The sequence below is a fragment of the Sarcophilus harrisii genome, chromosome 4 (assembly GCF_902635505.1).
Source record: "Sarcophilus harrisii chromosome 4, mSarHar1.11, whole genome shotgun sequence".
In the NCBI taxonomy this organism is placed as follows: Eukaryota; Metazoa; Chordata; class Mammalia; order Dasyuromorphia; family Dasyuridae; genus Sarcophilus; species Sarcophilus harrisii.
Window position 1 is genome coordinate 210,129,318 of NC_045429.1, and position 19,923 is coordinate 210,149,240.

Here is a 19,923-nt window from a genome sequence, read left to right on the forward strand (position 1 = left end):
AATCTTTTAAACTTAATATAAAAAATTATCCATTTTGTATTCAATAATGTATTCCCTTTTTCTTTGGCCACAAATTCCTTCCTTCACAGATTTGAGAGGTAATCTTATTTTGTTCTTGTAATTTGCTAATAATAATAATCACTCTTTATCTTTAAATCATGAAGTCATTTTCATCTTATCTTGGAATATGGTGTTAGGTATGGGTCAATGCTTAGTTTCTTTTGTAACAATTTCCAATTTTCCCAGCATTTTTTGTCAAATAGTGAATTCTTATCCCAAAAGCTGGAGTCTTTGGGTTTGTCAAACACTATATTACTATACTCATTGGCTTTTTTGTTCTATGGAACTAACTATTCCATTGATTGTTTATTCTATTTCTTAGCCAATATTAATATTGATGACCCCTGCTTTATAATATAGTTTTAGATCTTGTACAGCTAGACCACCTTCATTTGCATTTTCTTTTCATTGATTCTCTTGAAATTCTTGACATTTTGTTCTTCCAGATGAACTTTGTTACTATTTTTTCTAGCTTTGTAAAATAACTACTTGGGAATTTGAATGGTGTGGCACTGAATAAGTACATTAATATAAGTAGTATTGTCATTTTTATTATATTTGCTTGACTTACCAAGCACTTGATATTTTTCCAGTTGGTTAGATCTGTCTTTATTTGTATGGATAGTGTTTTATAACTGTATTATAGTTTCTGACTTTGCTTTGATGGGTAGACTCCCAAATAGTTTATATTATCTGGAGTAATTTTAAATCTAATTTCTCTTTGTATTTCTTGCTGTTGGATGTTGTTGGTAATATATAAAAATGCAGATGATTTCTGTAAATTTATTTTGTATGTTGCCACTTTGCTAAAGCTGTGAATTGCTTCTAGTAGTTTTTTATATTGTTTTGCTAGGAATTTCTAAATATACCATGATATCATTTGAAAAAAATGATAATTTGGTTTTCTCATTACCTCCTCTAATTCCTTTAATCTCTTTTTATTCTCTTATCGCCAAAGCTAACATTTCTAATACAATATTGAATAATAATGGTGATAGTGGGCAAAATTATTTTACTTCTGATATTATTGGGAATGGTTCTAATTTGTCTCAATACATATGATGATTGCGGATGGTTTTGAATAGATACTACTTATCAGTTTAAGGAAAAGTCCATTTATTCCTATACTCTTCTAGTGTTTTTAATAGAAATGGATGTTGGATTTTATCAAATGCTTTTTCTGCATCTATTGAGATAATCATATAATTTCTGTTTGTTTGTTCAATTGTGCTGATAGCTGTCCTAATACATGGAAATGACCTTCTGTAATCTCTTTGCTACTATGTTACTCATTTTTTTAAGTTTCAGGTCTGCTCTTAGGACAAAGAAAAGATGGTCCCAAGCTTCCTCTGCAGGCAACAGCTGCTTTAGGCTGCCCTAGGCTGGTTCAGCAGTTTCTTTTGGTACTAGGTTGGCTTGGTCCAGACTCATTTTATTCTGAGGTTTAGAGGTTCAATATTTGTCTTTTGTATTTGTATTGAATGCCTCATAGCTAATCTGCTGATCCAGTAGTTTGTAGCCTATACTGCTGTGTTTTGGCTAAGCCTCCCAGTAGATTCCCCTGGGCATGGATATCATACCACCTGGGGTCCCTGTACTTTGCCTGTGCTTGGTTGCCTTCCCCCTACACTTGATGGAAACAGACCTTTTCTGAAGGTCTTCTAAAATAGCTTTTGCTGGAAGTTTGTTATTCTCCAAATATTTGTGGGTTTTAAACAATTTAATTTATTAAAAAAATCATACAATGGCAGGAAGAAAGGAAAGAAGGAAGGAAGGAAAGAAAGAACAAAGGAACAAAGGAAGGAAAAAGGAAGGGACAAGGAAACAAAAAAACAAAGAAAAAAAATATCCCCATGGCTAGTCTCTTCCTAAGTTCAATAAACATCATGCTATATAAAGTTAGAAGAACTTATTAAGCTACCCTTCCTTCTTACCTCAAGGTACTGATATCTGTCCACATTAAAAAAAAAGCCACTGAGAATTGCATGCAGAGATCTTTTATATTTTACAAATGAAAAAAAGTGACCTAGACCTAAAATTACCTGTCCAAAGTCATATAATGAGGTAGTATCATAGTTGATATGTTTCTCTTAGTTTCTAGTTCAGTGATATTTACTTTTGTGTTAATGAGTCTAGTTCTCTTAGGGTTTAGAGAAATTTGTTTATGAAGACCCATTTGGAAGTGGGCATGCATAAATCATTTTACAGGGAGTTTGTAATTTCCCTTCATGGGAACAAAACTGTCCACATTGGTATAAATTCTCATTTTGAATGAAGCATGCTGGGACAATATCTGTGATTCCTGAATAAGCTTCAAGAAACAAAGCAAAGGTCTTTAATTCACAGTACCATTTCTCTAAATACCTCCCAGAGCCAATTGACTTATATTGGCACTTAGATATAGCCTGGGAAGTCTCTTCTTCTACCAGAGATATTAGTAAGATCTTGGGGAAAAAAAGACATATTTCTTTTGTGCCTTAGGAGAGCAAGGTCCTCAAGAAACAAGAGAATATTGAAATAAAGCAATCTGAATCAGTTAAAAAACAAATGTGAACTCTCCCTTTTCTAAGTTCTTACTCCAATCTAATTGTCCCTTCTAAGCAATGTTTTATAGTATTAAGTAGAGCTTTGTTTGTCTTATTCCTCTGTACTCTGTACCCTTCCTTTAAAAACTGTAGTCTTCTGGAAAGCGATAGTACCTTATTTTGGCTTTCTAGCATCATAATACTGCACACAATCTTTGCTTAATCAATTTCGGTTAAATGGCTTGGTGAATTAAGTGCCACTGGATAGATGAATGAGAGACCTACAGAACTCTTCCTTTAAATAGTTCCTTCTCAATTTTTATAGTCTTGAGTAGTGAGAAGATATCAAGTTGTGATATTTTTAGAATACTTTCTTTTTTTTTTTTTTTTTGCTTAAATGTCCCCCCTACAGATTTCTTTTTAAAACATTACTTTTGAAAGTTTTCTATAATTGTAACCCAAGGTCCACAGGGCCTAAAATCAGCTCTATAGTTAGACTGCCTTGCTGCTTCCAAAAGAAAGACCTTTTGGTTCAATGCTTGTCTGATATTTCAATTATTGGGTTGTAATCACACATTAAAGCATATATTGATTTTCTAGGTATTCAAATTATACCCCCTGACTGCAAGAACCAGTAAAAGACCTTTATAACTTAAAATGACATACAATTTGGTGAAATACTCTTGTTCTCATGTAAGGGAACATATTCATGCATTTTTAAAAGTTATATTATAAACCCCTATCATAGGAAAATCTTTATAAGAACTCTAGGGGTCCTTATATCAACTTAAAAAAACTATCATATGGGTTCTTTTTTTAGTCCCCATTTAAAATTTTTTTGAGAGGAGAAAGAGGTGTTCTTTTCATTGGCACATAAAAGAGAGAAACACTAAGATTAGAAGATTGAGACATTCATCAAAAAACGTTGTTTTTTTTTTATATCATAAAAATCCATACACTTTTTGTGATTTATTTTTAAAAAATCTTATTATAGATCCTCCAGACACATAGTTGTTTTGAAAAGTACAAAGATTTAGAAAATAAAGGAAAGCCAGATTTACCCTTTTCTTGTTATTGTACTACTTTCCTTCTTACTCAAATATAGAAAGCTAAACCAAATAAAAAGTATTCTATACCTTGAAAGTTATTAAAATTGACTTTATTATTGAGCTATTGCTATTTGAAAACGATCATTTACATTTGTTAGACTATATAACTGGAATATGAGATTTCTCATTCCTACTTCACTGCTATAAGAGAAAAAATTTAACCAAACAGAAAGAAACCAGTCCAGCCTGCCTTTCACAGTATTATAAGCTTAACTTCAGAAGGAATAGCAGAAGTCATCTACTCCTCTTCTATTAAAGGTAAGATATTAGGGCCTATAGAAGTGAATGAATAACATAGGGAAATGAAACTGTTAAGGAATTGAAAGAAAATTTGATATGATTTTGTCAGAATGCAAATGATCATACCACACTCCCCTTCTTAGAGCCTCTTGGTCCCAGTTTTCCTTTGCAAAGATATATATATATATATATATATATATATATATATATATATATATATATGTATGTATTTCTCTAGCAATATATATATATACCTAGAGAAAAAAGGGAACCTAAATTTTAAAGGAATTGAATAAGACATCAGAAAAATTCACAGTTATCTGTGAAGCAGAAAATAAGAGGCCTAGCATATGTTAATGGAGTCATGGTTCACCATCAGGAATGGCGGAAATTAAAATATATATATTTTAAAACATTACTTTTTAAAGTTTTCTATAATTGTAACCCAAGGTCCACAGGGCCTAAAATCATCTCTATAGTTAGGCTACCTTGCTGCTTTCAAAAGAAAGAAGTTTTGTTCTTTGTGTATATATGTATATGTATATATGTATGTATGTGTGTGTATGTGTATATATATAAAATATATACTATGCATGTGTATATATATATGTATATATATACATATACCCACACATACATATATATACACACACACACATATATCTATACACACATACATACATATATACATATATACACATATGTATATGTATATATGTATGTATGTGTGTAGATATATGTATGTGTATATATGTATATATACATATATATACACACACATACATATATATATATACACACACACACACACACACACACACACATACATATATATATATATAAATTTTCAACTACTTGGGAAATGAAGAACTAGATAAATTATCCGTGAATCTTTCAGATTTCTTAAGAAGGGCTTACTTTTTCTTTCTTTCCATCATGGAAAGCATTTCATAAATGATTTCCAACAGCATTTCATAAATGATTTCCAACAATCTCTGACAAAACCAGAACCCAGTAATCAACTTCCCATACTACATATAATCTTTTCCATGAAGTCTTGCAGCTTACATGTTTGAAAGCCCTCTATAAAAAGGTCAACAATCAAATAATTTACTTTTTTGTTTTCATTCAATCATTTTCGTTTTCTCTAACTTTTTTTTGGCAAAAAAATACTTGAGGGATTTTCCATTTCCTTTTTCAGTTCATTTTAGATAAGGAAACTGAAGCAGGTAGGGTTAAATGACTTGCTCAAGGTCACTCAGCTAGTAAGTGTCTGAGGCTAGATTTGAATTAGGATCTTCCTGAGTACAGGCCAGTTCATCACCTAGATTTACCCAAAATATTGTTTTACTTTGTCCAATTAGTGTTCTTCCTTCCTTTCTTCCTTCCTTCCTTCTTTCCTTCTTTCCTTCCTTCCTTCTTTCCTTCCTTCCTTTCTTCCTTCCTTCCTTCCTTCCTTCCTTCTTTCCTTCTTTCCTTCCTTCCTTCCTTCCTTCCTTCCTTCCTTCCTTCCTTCCTTCCTTCCTTCCTTCCTTCCTTCCTTTTTTCCTTTTCCTTTCTCCCTTTCTCCCTTCCTTCCTTTCTTTCTGACATTGTATGGATTGTTTTTTTAAGTAAGATATCAGCACTTTTAGTGCAATGGATATGTTTTTGTTTTGTCTTTTAATTTCCATATATCTTGTACCACTTTAAAAATATATAGTTGTGATTTTATTGATATTGGGAACACCTTAGGTAGAAACTCTTCTAGCAACATAAATAGATATCAGTTCTATGTTGCTTTTGTATTTCTATTTTGTTTTTAGAAACGTTACTGGTTTTTAACATGTTGCTGATCACATTCCATTCATTCGTTCATTCATTCATTTATGCTAATCTTAGAAGATTTTCTGGAAAATTTAGAGCTTTAACTATTTATGAAAATGTACCACAATCAGTATTTCATACTATGTCAGACACAGGACTTAAACTTAGGCTTTCCTTAATAGCTTTCTGTCTTATAGCATAATGAAATGAATCATCCTATGATTAAGAAATTTAACACAATAAATGAGTTTTGTTTGTTTATGGATTTTTTTAGACTGGATTGAATTTTAAGGTCTTACAAAATCTGGCATTCTTATTATCCTAAGAAAAAGTTATTATTTTCATCCCCAAATCATCAAGAATTTTATAAGTAATTACTATGTATGGATACTCTCCTTCATTCTGGAGATATAAATACAAGCCAAAGAAAGACTGATGCTTTCCTGCAAGGAGATTATGTTCTAATGGAGAATGGTAACACCAAATAAGGAGAATCTAAAAAGGACTGAGAGAATGGATTATAATAAAACTCAGAGAATGAAAGATGGCTGGCCTGGAACCTTTCTCAAAATGGAGATTCCAGGAAGAACTAAACAGCATGAGAAGGGAACTACCAAAGTAGAGATAGGAAAAAAAATAATTACAATGATGAATTATGAAGAAATATATGTGGTATGACCTTTCCTCAAAATGGAAGCTTTGGGAAAAACTCTTCAGTAGCAAAATGAAGTCACAGCAGGAGATGGAAAAAGGCAGCTAAGCCATAGTAGATATTTTTCCCCTGAGACAATTGGGGTTAAGTGACTTGCCCAGGGTCACATAGCTATAAAATATTTAACTGCCCCCTTACTTACTTAAGTAATGACAACATTCTGAGGTTGTATGTATAATCATTCAAATAACAAAGTAGAAAATTTTATTGTAATGTATCTACCTCTGCATTTTCTTTGTGTTCAGCAGTTAATTTTCAAATTAGGTATTTTCAAATTGGGGTGGCTTTATTTACTTGGCACTGGATACCACCTTGAATATGTTTATTTATAAATTATCAAAAAAAACCCTTTCGATTGGCATCTCTTCTAAACAAAATTTGATTGGTCATCATATTGCTTGATGGTTAGAAATATTGACATTAATGTCTTCCCATCATCTAAAGGCATTTCAATTATGAGAGTTTGAGTGATAAATATTTGCCTAGAAAATTAATTCTGAGGAATAACAATTGAAGAATAATACCAAGTCTGTCTTTATATCACCATTTAGACAGCTCTTATTTATTTTTCATAAGAACATATTAGTTTTAAAACACTGAAGTATTAAAATAAACATTTTCCATGAGTACTTGAATTTTAGATTTACAAAATTATAAGCTGGTGTTCTGTAAGATGCAAAGGAGTACACTCTGAAGCAGTGACAGAACTCTAATATTTAAAACTGATTTGTCCTTTTAAATTTTTTCTTTTCATTTTCATATATGATTTTAATACTTATTTTTTTCTCTGACAGCATGAAGATGATATTCATACTTAATTCATCATATCCATTGAGCCAACTTCTCAAGTAACATTATTATTATGATATTTTTTCTCTGATTCTAAGATTGGTGATGATGAGATACATTTACAACCAAAGTTTTAAATCCTCTTGCCATATTTCCTTATAGAATTAACTATTATCAGTCAGATATTTTTCATCTTTTTAAAGTTTATTCATTTGATATTTTTCTCCAGTTACATTCAAAACAAATTTTTAAATTTGTTTTTAAGATTTTAGAGATATAGGTTCGATCCCACAATTAAGAAACCATGAAATTATGCAAAACATTTCAATAAAACTCAGATTGTGAAAGAACAAAAAGATCTCCTACCTAAATGAAAATGAAAAATCTCAAGAAAAAGTTACTTAAAAATAAGAACAGATAGAGTAATAGAGAATGTTTCAATCTATATTCAGACTCAATCAGTTCCTTCTCTGGGTATCTATGGGATTTATCTCCAGAGCGAGTGTGGATGATTATACTACTGAGAATAACAAAGTTATTAATTGCTGGTCATCCCAGAATTTTGCTATTACTTTGCATATAGTATATTTCATTTTGTTCATGAAGGGCTTTCTAGGGTTTTTGTTTGTTTGTTCATTTTGCTCAGAACATTCTGCTCATTATTTTCCAGAGAACAATAATATTCCATCTGAGAAATTTGCTTCAAAATTTTTTACAACCATTATTACTAATTGTACTTCCATCATTTATTCTCTCTCCTTTCACTCTGTCCCTTCTCAAAAGTGTTTTACCACTTGACCACTCCCTGCCCCAATATGCCCACTCTTTTATCATCCTCCCCACTTCCCACATTCCATTTCTCTCCTATTTTCCTGCTATAACAGATAGATTTTTACATCCCTATAGAATATGTGTCCTATTTCCTATTTTAGCCAGTGCTGGTAAGAGTAACGTTCACTTACTTCCCCTTTCCTCCTTCTCTTCCCCTCCACTCTAAAACTTTTTTTATTGCCTGTTTTTTATGGCAAATAATTTGCACCATTCCATTTCTCCCTTTACCTTTCTCCCAGTACATTACTCTCTCACCCCTTAATTTCATTTTTTTTTTCTTTTGCTGATAAAATTAGAGTTAAGTGACTTGCCCAGAGTTACACAGCTAGGAAGTGTTAAGTGTCTGAGGTCACATTTGAACTCAGGTCCTTCTGACTTCAGGGCTGTGTTCTATCCACTGCACCAACTAGCTGCCCTGATTTGTTATTTAAATAAAGATATTATGCCTTGATATTCAACTCACACTTATGCCTCTGTTTTGATATACTCCTTCTAAGCATAATAACATAATAAGCCATAATAACAAGAACTTTCTATTGAGTAAGAAGTTTCATCCTCCCATGTAAAAATGTAAACAGATAAATTTTATTAAGTCCTTTATGATATCACTCTCCTTATTACCTCCTCATGCTTCTCTGGAGTCCTATATTTGAAAATCAAATTTTCCATTCAGTGGTGGTCTTTGCACTAGGAATTCTTGAAAATGTTCTATTTCATTGAATGACCATCTTTTTCTCTGAAGAATTATACTTAGTTTTTCTGAGTAGTTGATTCTTGGTTGCAATCCTAGCTGCATTGCTCTCTATAATAATATCATATTCCAAACCTTTAATGTCCTTTAATGTAGAATCTTGCTAAATCTTGTGGCATTCTGACTGTGCCTTCACTATACTTGAATTGTTTCTTTTTGAATGCTTGCAATATTTTCTCTTTGATGTGGGAGTTCTACATGTTGACTATTATATTCCTGGGAGATTTTATTTTAGGATTTCATTAAGAGGTGATTGGCAGATTCTTTCAATTTCTATTTCTCTCTCTGGATCTAGAATATCAGGGCAGTTTTCAAAGATAATATCTTAAAAGATGATGTCCAGGCTTCTTTTTTGATCACGAGTTTCAAGTAGATCAATAATTTTAAAATTATCTCTCCTGGATTTATTGTCCAGGTGATGTTTTTGGTAAACAAGCAGGGTCTTTGTCTAATGAGTTCCTTTTATTTCTTTTAATCTTTCCTTTAAATGCATGCCTGAGTTGGGTTAACAGTTGGGTTAACAATATCTGTAATAGAATACTACTGTGTGGTTATGAATATTTGCTTTACCTATGAGTTGTTTTACTTATAAGACATTTCACTTTTTTTGAGTTTTTGGTTTTGCTTTATTGTATCTTGATTTCTCATAAAGTCATTAGCTTCCATTTGCTCATTTCTATTTTTTAAAAATTTATTTTTCTCAGTGAGCTTTTGTACCTTTTTTCCAATTGGCCAGTTTTGCTTTTTAAGGCATTCTTTTTCTCATTAGTTTTTTTTTTTTTTTTTTTTTTTTTTTTTTTTTTTTTTTTTTTTTTTTTTTTTTTTTTGTATTTCTTTTTGCACCTCTCTCAATTCTTTCCTTGTTTTTTCCTCTGTCTCTCTTACTTGATTTCCTTTTGAGCTCTTCCATGGCCTGAGCTTAGTTCTTATTTTTCTTGGAGGCTTTGGATGTCAGAGCTTTGGAGTATATTTTATCCTGCTATTGTCACCATAATAATTTTCAGTGGTAAGAACATTGTTTGTTTGTTTTCTGCTCATTTTCCTAGACTCTGCTTTTAACAGTTTGTTAAAGTAAGACTCTGTTTCCAGATAGAAAGTTCACTGTACAAAACTTCAGGGGTTTTGTGTGCTGTTTTCTAAAATCCTTCTAGGAATCTGACCACAAGTACTCTTTTCTTCCCTGAAGCTGTTTTGTGCGTTCTCACCCCAGAGATGATATGAAGTGTGCAGGCCAGGGTTGAGGCTGCACTGACTCAGCTAATGCTGTGATTGCAGACCAGACTCCCACTCCATTGCCATAGATCCTCTCCACTAACCTTCCGAGTCCTTCCTAGTGTCTTCAGACTGAGAACTCTAGATGCTTCCAGTACTTCTGGTGATCCAGAGGTCCTGTCTTACTGATGGTGGGGTTCCAGGCTAGAGTTGGGGCCAGGGTCAGGTCTGTGCTGGAAGTGTGCACTGGGGTCCCATTATGATTCCACACACCTTTTCTGCTGACCTTTCAGCTATTCTTTGATGCCTCTGGTTTGAGAGTTTGGAAGCCGCCAGTACTAAAGTGATTCAGAGGCCAGACCAGACAGGGTTGGGCCTGGGGCTGAGACTGCACACTAGATTTCCCCCCTAGTGTCACAGACCTTTTCTGCTGAATTTCTAAGTTGCCTTCATCTAGAGAATGTTCTACTCTGTCATTTTGGATGTTCTGATGCTCTATTTGTTTACATTATTTAAAGGAATTTGGAGCACTTTGGGGAAGAGGTTGAACAAACTCTTGTCTTTACTCTGCCATATTGGCTCTGCCCCAGATTTTTTTTTTAATATATGAGACATTTCAGAGGGAAAAAAAAAACATAAACCTGCACTTATTTGAAGAGAACAATCATGGAATATCAGAAGTTACAAAGAAACTCAGATACTTGGCAGTCTATTAGAAAGGTAGGCTATTTTGCTATTAGCTTAATAAGTTATAGGAAGAGAAGATAGGTAGAAAAAATGAACAGAATCATTCTAGGAGCAATGATAGAAATGATATGACTGTGGTTCAGGAACTGGATGGCAAGTTATGATGCTCGTTTTTTTATTTGAAAGAAGATGACTTGAGACGTGAAGTGAAACATGGCTGGACATAAGCCCAGATATGATCAACTTAAAAAACAAAACAAAACATGGATGAAGACAGTGGGGCCCCAGGGTAATAGTTTCAGGGAATAGTATTTCAGATAGTGTCTACTCCAAGCAGCCAGTATTTAGTGAGATGATGGTTAAGAAGTGAAATGTACCTCTGGACCTTCACCTTTCATTGCCCCCATTTCATACAGCCTGGCACCCTAGGAATTAGCAATGACTTGATAGATTTTGAATTTTTTTTCCCCTGAACACAGAAGTACTTTGAGAATAAAAAAAGCCTTTGTAATCGACTCTGACCCTGTTCAGGATATCAATAAATTTTGCAATAAATATATTTAAAACTCCTTTACCCCCCAAACAAGAAGAGTAGGTATGGCCTCACCTTGGTCATAATCCAAAAAACAATATCATTCCACTAATTTTCCATGTAGAAGAGCAATGCATACTAGACATTTCTATGTAAATCTTTTCAAAGTCAATTTTTCATACTTTAATGCATGGATTATTGCTGCAATTTTTATTGGTCATGAACCTTGTAAAGATTATTTTTGGCAAAAATGGAAAACCGTTCACCTTTTTGCCCAAAGATTTAACTAATTGAAACTAGAATTTTACTAGTATTTATCATTTTTTATAATATATTTATCATCAATAGTGATGAGGTATGTTCAGTAGATCAAAGTATACTGGTCTTTGATGAGTACTTCCTTGAATAGTACTGAAGTAGTGAAGAGGTAATTTTTATTCCTTTGAAGAATATGAATCAATAAACAGCTTCTATGACTTATTAGATGACAAAGACAAATGTTTGTTTTGGCAGTTAATCAAACCTAAATGATATTTATGGCAAGTGTGCCACAGGTAAATTGAGATTATTCCTCCTCTAAATCCAACCCCCTCTTATAAATAGATAATTTTGATTATACATAAATGATAGATGTAGGTATGCATATATGTATAATTGACTTTAACACAGGAAATACATGTATATGTGTGTATATATACACACATGCACACAATGTGGCCATATGTAACTAAATGAAAGATATACTTTATAATTCCATTAGACTAATTCTGAAATCATTAAATTTGAGGCCATGATAAAAAAGTTGAATTTAGCCATATGACATGCATGCAAATCTTAGCCTTTGATAATCTGAATGTGAAGACTGGACACATTACAGTTTACTGAATCCCAACAAGCCTAAAAATCTCCTGTCAATTACAGTGGCTTTTCAAGGTGTGAAAAATATATTTTTAATCCTGAAAACAATAAAGAAAAAAGGAATAGGGTTTCAAATTAAATTCATAGAATAGAATGTCTAGGGGTTCCTTTCTTATCAAATATCGGATTTCAAATTAGTTTTCAAATTTTGAGGAGCATAAAATCATAGAATTATAGATTTCTATAATTAAAAGTTTATCTAGGCAAAATGTAAATTTCTTCTTCTTCTTAAATTTCTTTTCTCTACTCAGTTACTCAAGACCTCCAGTAAGAGGTGGCAGGTCCCTAACAGATATTCTCTTTTGTCTTATATTTTAGGTCACCTCCCCAGTTCTGGATTCAGATTTTTTTTCTACGGTAAGAACAGTTCTTATAATGTCCAATTTTAGACAGTGAGCTTATAAAAATAACTTCCTTTGTATAGGCAGGCCCAAATATTCTCCAAGTAGAATATCCATATAAATTTTCCCATATAAAATACATCTCTCCTCACCAACTTATGGAAGACAAAACTTCTTAAGAAGTACCTAATTGCAGAGGGGTGGGGTCACAATGGTAAAGAGTAGGCAGATCTTTGTTTGAGTTCTTCCTGGCTTCCCTCAGATCAACACCAGATCAAGTCTCTGAATGAGTTTTGGAGTGACAGAACCTATAAATATTTGGAGTGTAACAAATTTCTAGCAGAAGATATTTTGGAAGAACTTCAGGAAAGGTCTGTCTCAATTGGGCAGTGGCAGGCAACCCTACTAGGGGCAGGCCAGAACAAGTGTAGCCCAATGTAGTGAAATGTAATTAGACTCAGGGCAGAGAGATTTTCATATTCTGAGGTAATCTAGTGGGAGACTTGTAGCCAAAATACAGCAATGTTTGGTACTCTGCCCTGGTTGAGAAGTCAGTGGATCAGCCAACTAACTAAGAGACCTCCAACAAATAGAGGAGAAATAGTGAACTCCTACACCCCAGCATAATGTGGGACTTGGCCATGCCCATAGAGCACATCAAGGAAGCCAGCAGCACTAGTCCAAGGACAATGCTTCCTGTAGAAGAAGCTTAAGACAACCTACCCTTTCCTCTAAGAGCAGACCTCAATCTTTAAAATGAACCAAAAAAAAAATGCAAAAAGAGCTCTGACCAAATATAACTTTTATGGAGACAGAGAAAAACATATTTTTGTTGTGTTCTTTTTCCAAAACACTGCCAGATGATAAAAATTCAGGTCTTTTATTGTGTCCTTCAATATAGCCCGGTTAGCTCAGAGGCCTATCTCTCCGCTTGGTTCCAAGAGATCTTGCAGCTTTGTCCTTGGCTTCTGCCTCTGCTTTCTTCAGCCTCCAGCCAGCACCAAGGTGGAAGTTGCAATGAATCTCTTGCCTCGAAGATAGGGATTGTGGGCTTCCTTCCAGAGTGCTCCTCTCTGACCCCAGTCAATGTTCCCAAGAAAAACTGTCTCAAGCTCTAAGAGCTTCCTGTATATATATGATCTCCTAAAGGTTAACTCCTCCTTCTGGAGAGAGAGGGATTCTGGGTTATCTCCCAGAGTGCTCTCTGGCCCTAAGGGAGGTGTGATATCTCATACTAAGCCTGAAATCTCCCAAACGTGTGAACTCCATTGAGTACTTAGATACTTATGAGCTCTCTAAAAGTGTGAACACAAGCATTGTTTCTATCAGTTGTACTTAGTACCTTGTTTCAAGTTCTGGCCCAAAATATCTCCTTCTAAGATCAAATCAATCATGTTGAACCATGCTAAATTAGATAATTATTGTCTCTATCAACTCTAATGGCTTAACACTTTGTAAAGATTCCAACAGACCTTAAATCCTGAAAATATTAAAAGCAAAACATCACCAGATGAAGCCTCAAAGAGTGATATAAATTTATCTCCATCTCACAAGGATTTCTTGGAAGAACTCATAAAGGATATTAAAAGGGAAATAAAAGAAAAATGGGAAAAGGAAATTAATTCTGGAAAAGAAAACTCAAAAATTATCTGAAGAAAATCACTCCTTAAAGAATAGTGTTGGTGAAATCAAAAAAAAGAAAATAACTTCTTGAAAAACAGAATTTCTGAAATGGAAAAATAAATCCAATCAACAAAATAACTCACTTAAAAGTTCAATTGGCCAAATGAAAAAGGAGATACAAAAGCTAACTAAAAAAATAATTCACTAAAAATTAGAATTGAAAACATAAAAGTAAATGACTATGAGACATAAACAGTTAAACAAAATTTAAAAAATGAAAAATAGAAGAAATTGTAATAGATGTCATTGGAAAAACAACTGACCTAAAAAATAGATCCAGGAGAGACAGTCTAAAATTATTGAACTATTTGAAAACCACAATGATGAATAGAACCTACACAAGAAATCATCAAAGAAAACTACCCATATGTCCTAGAAACAGAGGGGAAAACACTCATTGAAACAATTCCCTTATCACTTCCTGAAAAAGACTCCAAAATGCAAACTCTAAGAGCTATTGTAGTTAAATTGCAGAATTATCAGATTAAGGAGAAAAACTGTAAGCAGCCATAAAAAAATCTTTCAAATATTGAGAAGCCACAATTAGGTTACTAGACCTACCAACTTTCACTTTAAAGGATTGAAGGCCCTGAAGGAATTGGATTGCAGCCAAGAATCAGCTACCTAGCAAAATTAAAAATTATATTTCAAGAGAAAAGATGAACATTCAATGAAATAGATTAATTTCATTTATTTTTGATGAAAAGACCAGAGTGAAACAGAAAATTTGACCTTCAAATGCAGAACTGAAGAGAAGCATAAAAAGTTTAAAAGGTTAAAATGTTTGCTTCCTATAGAGAAAGATGGTATGTTTAATTCTTGAGAACTCTATCTCTGTTAAGGATATAATGAATGATGATGATAGAGTAGGAATAATTTGATTTTATTATGATGATATAAAAAACAAACTAGGGGTAGAAAAGAAATTGTACTGAAAGAAGAGGAAAGGGGAGGTAAAATAGTGCAAATTATATTACATGAAGGGACAAAAATACTTATTACACTTGAGGGAAAGAAAGGAGGGAAATGAGCATTGTGTGAACCTTAATCTCATCAGATTTGGCTCCAAGTATCAGACATGTTTAGTTTAATATAGAAACTTGTCTCATCTGATAGGGAAGTAGGAGGAGAAAGGAAAGTGGGAGGTAATAGAAGGGAGAACAAAAGTAAAAGGGGAAAGAGATAAGAAAGGGAGATGAGGATGTAAAGGGGTAGGACAGATTGAAGGAGGTGGTAATCAGAAACAAAACATTGGTGAGAAGGGAAAAAGGGGAAAGACAAAAATATAACAAGAAAAATAAAATGGTAGGTAATACAGAGTTAGTAATTTTATCTCTCAATGTTAATGGGATTAAATGCCATAAAACATAAGTGGATAGCAGACTGGATTAAAATCCTACAATATGTTATTTACAACAAACACATTTAAAGGAGAGTGATACATACAGAGTAAAGGTAAAAGCATGGAGCAGAATGTATTATGCTTCAGCTGTAGTAAAAAAGTAGGGGTAGCAATCCTGATCTCAGATCCAGCAAAAGCAAAAAATAGATCTAATTAAAAGAGATAAGTAAGGAAACTACACCTTGCTAAAGTGCAACATAGATAATGAAGTAATATCAATACTAAACAAATATGTATTAAGTGGTATACCATCCAAGTGCCTAGAGAAGTTAAGAGAGCTGTAAGTAGAAATAAACAGCAAAAATATACTTTGTGCAATCTCAAACTTGCTCCAACAGAACTAGATAAATCAAGCTACAAAGTAAATGAGAAAACTTAAGGAAGTAAATGGAATTTAACTAAGTTAGTCATTATAAACCTTTGGAGAAAATTGAATGGAGACATGAAGGAATATACCTTTTTTTGTGTTTGTTTTTTGCAGCAGTACATGGAACCTACACAAAAATAGACCATTTATTAGGACATAAAAATCTTAAAATCAAATTCAAAAAGGCAGAAATAGTAAATGCTTATTTTTTAGATCATGATGCAATAAAAATTAGATATAATAAAGGGCCAGGGAAAAATAAACCAACTATTAATGGAAAACTATATAAAATATATTGGTGGAGTTATGAACTGATCTAATCATTCTGGAGAGCAACTTGGAACTATGTCTAAAAGACTATCAAACTTTGCATATCCTTTGATCCAGCACTTGTCTCAACTGGACCTGTCTCCCAAAGAGATCATAATAAAAGGGGAAAGAACCTAGATGTGCAAATATGTTTGTAGCAGCCTTTTTTCTAAAGATAAGGAATCAAGTGGATGCCCATCAGTTGGAGAATGGCAAAATAAGTTATGATTATAAATATTATGGCATATTATTGATCTCTAAGAAATGACCAGCAGGATGATTTCAGAAAATTCTGGAGCAACTTACATGAATTGATACTAAATGAAATGAGTAGAACCAAGAGAACATTTTACACAAGAGCAAGATTACATGATGATCAATTCTGATGGATGTGGCTCTTTTTAACGATGTGATGATTTAGGTCAATTCCAATGGTCTTGTGATAGAGTAAAGCATATGAACCCAGAGGGAGGATTGTAGGGACTTAGTGCGAATAACCACATTGTATTTTCAATTTTTTGTTGTTTGCTTGCATTTTGTATTCTTTCTTATTTTTTTTTCCTTTTTGTTCTGATTTGTTTTGTTGCAACATGATAATTGTGGAAATATATATCGAAGAATTGAACATATTTAACATATATTAGGGAGGAAAGAAATTGGTTTTCTAAGGATGAGTGATGAAAACTATCTATGCATATATATGTCTTGCAAATAAAAAGTTTTTTTTTTTTTTTTTAAAGAAGCACCTAATTACTACTGATTAGCCATAGGGTATGGTGCTATATTCAAATATTCTGGCAATTGAAATAAGTACTTTTTCTATTTGCCCCCATCATTGTTGCTAAGATAAGACATCACTGCCAGAGTTGAGATTTTTTTGTTTATTTTTGATGGTACACTTGCCCAGGGTCATGGAGACAGTGTTAGTCTGAGACTGGATTTGAACTCAAGTCTTCCTGACTTCAGGGCTGGTGCTCTATCAACCGTACCTTCATGGTATGACATAGAATTTTCAGGATAATTGTTTTTGTTGTTGTGGTTGTATTTGTGGTTATTGTTGTTGAACTTCTTTGTTTTAACAAAAATCATTTAACCTCAATAGAGTATATGGAATCTTGGGAAGATATCAGCAATGTAATTTTCTCAAGATACTATTAACAAGACTATTATGACTCAAGTGTGCTAAACACTAGTGTTAGTTTTGTTAGTTAAAATCCTCAGACACTGGAAAGTTTAGGAATTCTTCAATTGCAAGTCATAATTTGATATACATCACTGAATATGCTTCCCTTTTTCCAATAGGGTATTTTAGTATATTACCAATAATAGGTCTTTGGGGAGCAAAAGATAAGGTATATTTTTATACTAGATGTATTTTTCCAGATTTCCCTTAGATTGCATAAATTTTAAAAGCTAATTTTTGAAACTTGCAAACAATCTGCTTACTTAATGGAAATATTAGGGTTATTTATCAAATACTTTATTGCTAGTTATTGTCATACATGAATTCCTGATAACTTCAGAATAATATTTAATTGCTAATTTGTGAGATTTTAATTAAACTACACATATACACATATATGTACACACACATATGGGTCTATATATGCATATGTGAAAAGGACACAGATACATGTGTTACTGCATGTACAATGCACACAATGTAATATATGACATTTTTTGTTATTTTATTTATATTGTAGATATATTATATATAATATAATATGTTATATTTATAATATTGTTATATTTTATGTTATATAGGAAAAAATGGAAAAGAAAGGCCAGGATATCTTCTTTGCTTAAGCTGAAGGTGCTAACAGTTTTTTATGATCACAGAAGTCAGAACTAGAAAGTATCTTAAAGATAATCTTGTCCATTCCTTGCATTTAAACATGAAAAGACCCAAGTCCAGAGATATAAAGTGACTTTTTGAAAGTGGCTTAGGTGGTATGTAGCAAAGCTCAGAATTTAGTCTAATCTCTAACCTACAACTGTTCATGTAGATATATGTATATATGTGTATATTTATGTTTGTGTTTCTTTCTATATAGCAGTAGATATATGTATACATCTACATATATGTGTATATACATATGTGTGTATGTATATGTATAATTTCCTATAGCATTGGTGGCTTCAGTAGCTTGGTGTACACACGATTAAAAGAATAATGAGAAGATAAGTAAAGGTCAGGTTCATATGTAGGTTGTTTTTTATTTGTTTTTATAGTGCTGTCTTTTTTTTGTTGTTATTAGCTAAAATAGATTTGGTTTTACATAATGCATGGATACTAAATATAAATATAGCTTGTGGAAATCAAATTTAATTTGCAGTGAAACATCATATACTTTTTCATATAAATGTTATCCATTTTGTAACACAAACCTAGAACCAGACAACTCATAAGGCTAATTTATCACCAATTTAATAGAAGTTATGTTGCCATAATGAAGCCTCAAAGTCTATAATAATTTAATTTCTGAAAACCTGTCTATTTTAATGAAAGTCTGATAATTATATTTAATAGTGATACAATATTTCATTTTCATCTGGAGTACTGTAGACAAAGCTCATAACCATTTTTGAATCATTCATCATTGATTCTTTAACAATATCCTACACCGAACCTTAAAGCCACACAATTTAAGCACATGCATATATGAATGAAAACATACACACATATATTGCTTACACATGTGTACATATGTGTGTAGAATATTTTTTAATTAGGTAAAAGATTAAACTTGTTCCAGAAGGACCTTTCAAATTCTAAAAATTAAATTCATACACACATAGAAGTAATTTTTTGTGTATACATTTAAATGCATATTTATATGTGTGTGTATTTGTGTATATATATGCATATTTATAAGCACACATATATGTGTATATGTATATTTAAATAGATTAGATATATAGATAGATAGAAAACAATTTTTTAGAGTTTGGAAGATCCTTCTAGGTCATTATAAATTAGATTAATTTATCTAATTCAAAAATACAATTATGAAAAGACATATCTTTTCAGTTGTCTTGACTTCAGTGACAGTAATATTACTCATATAGTAGCCTATTCAGTTTAATAATGGCTTTAGTAGTTGAAATACTTACTTTGTTTTGAACCACCAACAGACTGATTAAAACTTTGCCACATTGGTCCTACAACTTTTCTCCAGGATAATCCTGCTAAATTGTTCTTTCAGATGTGTGAAAGGAGTCATTTAACCCCTTTTAAAATTCTACAAGCTCAGTGTTCATAGATGTTCTTCTTTTTTCTTTTTAAAAAATCTCTAAAAATTTGGGATTTTTAATCAAATCAATGGTCTTTCTTCGGAAATGTTCACCATTTTCCCCCCAATTTCCCATTTAAAATTCTGTTTTAAATTAGATGAGGGATTCTTAGTTCTGGATAATGTACATCTATTAATAAAGCTTTAGATTGCATAAGATTTTTTGGCAGTTTCATTAATATTTTACTTAATTTTGACTGTGAAGCCAATTAAAGTTTTTTTTTAAAAATGTGATTTACTGTTGATTCAACATTTTCCATTTTAATATTTGTGCAGTCGATTTTTTCTAAGTGTAGGGGGATTTTATTTTCATCCTTATTCATTTAATTTTTGTTTTACTTTTAAACCCATTATGC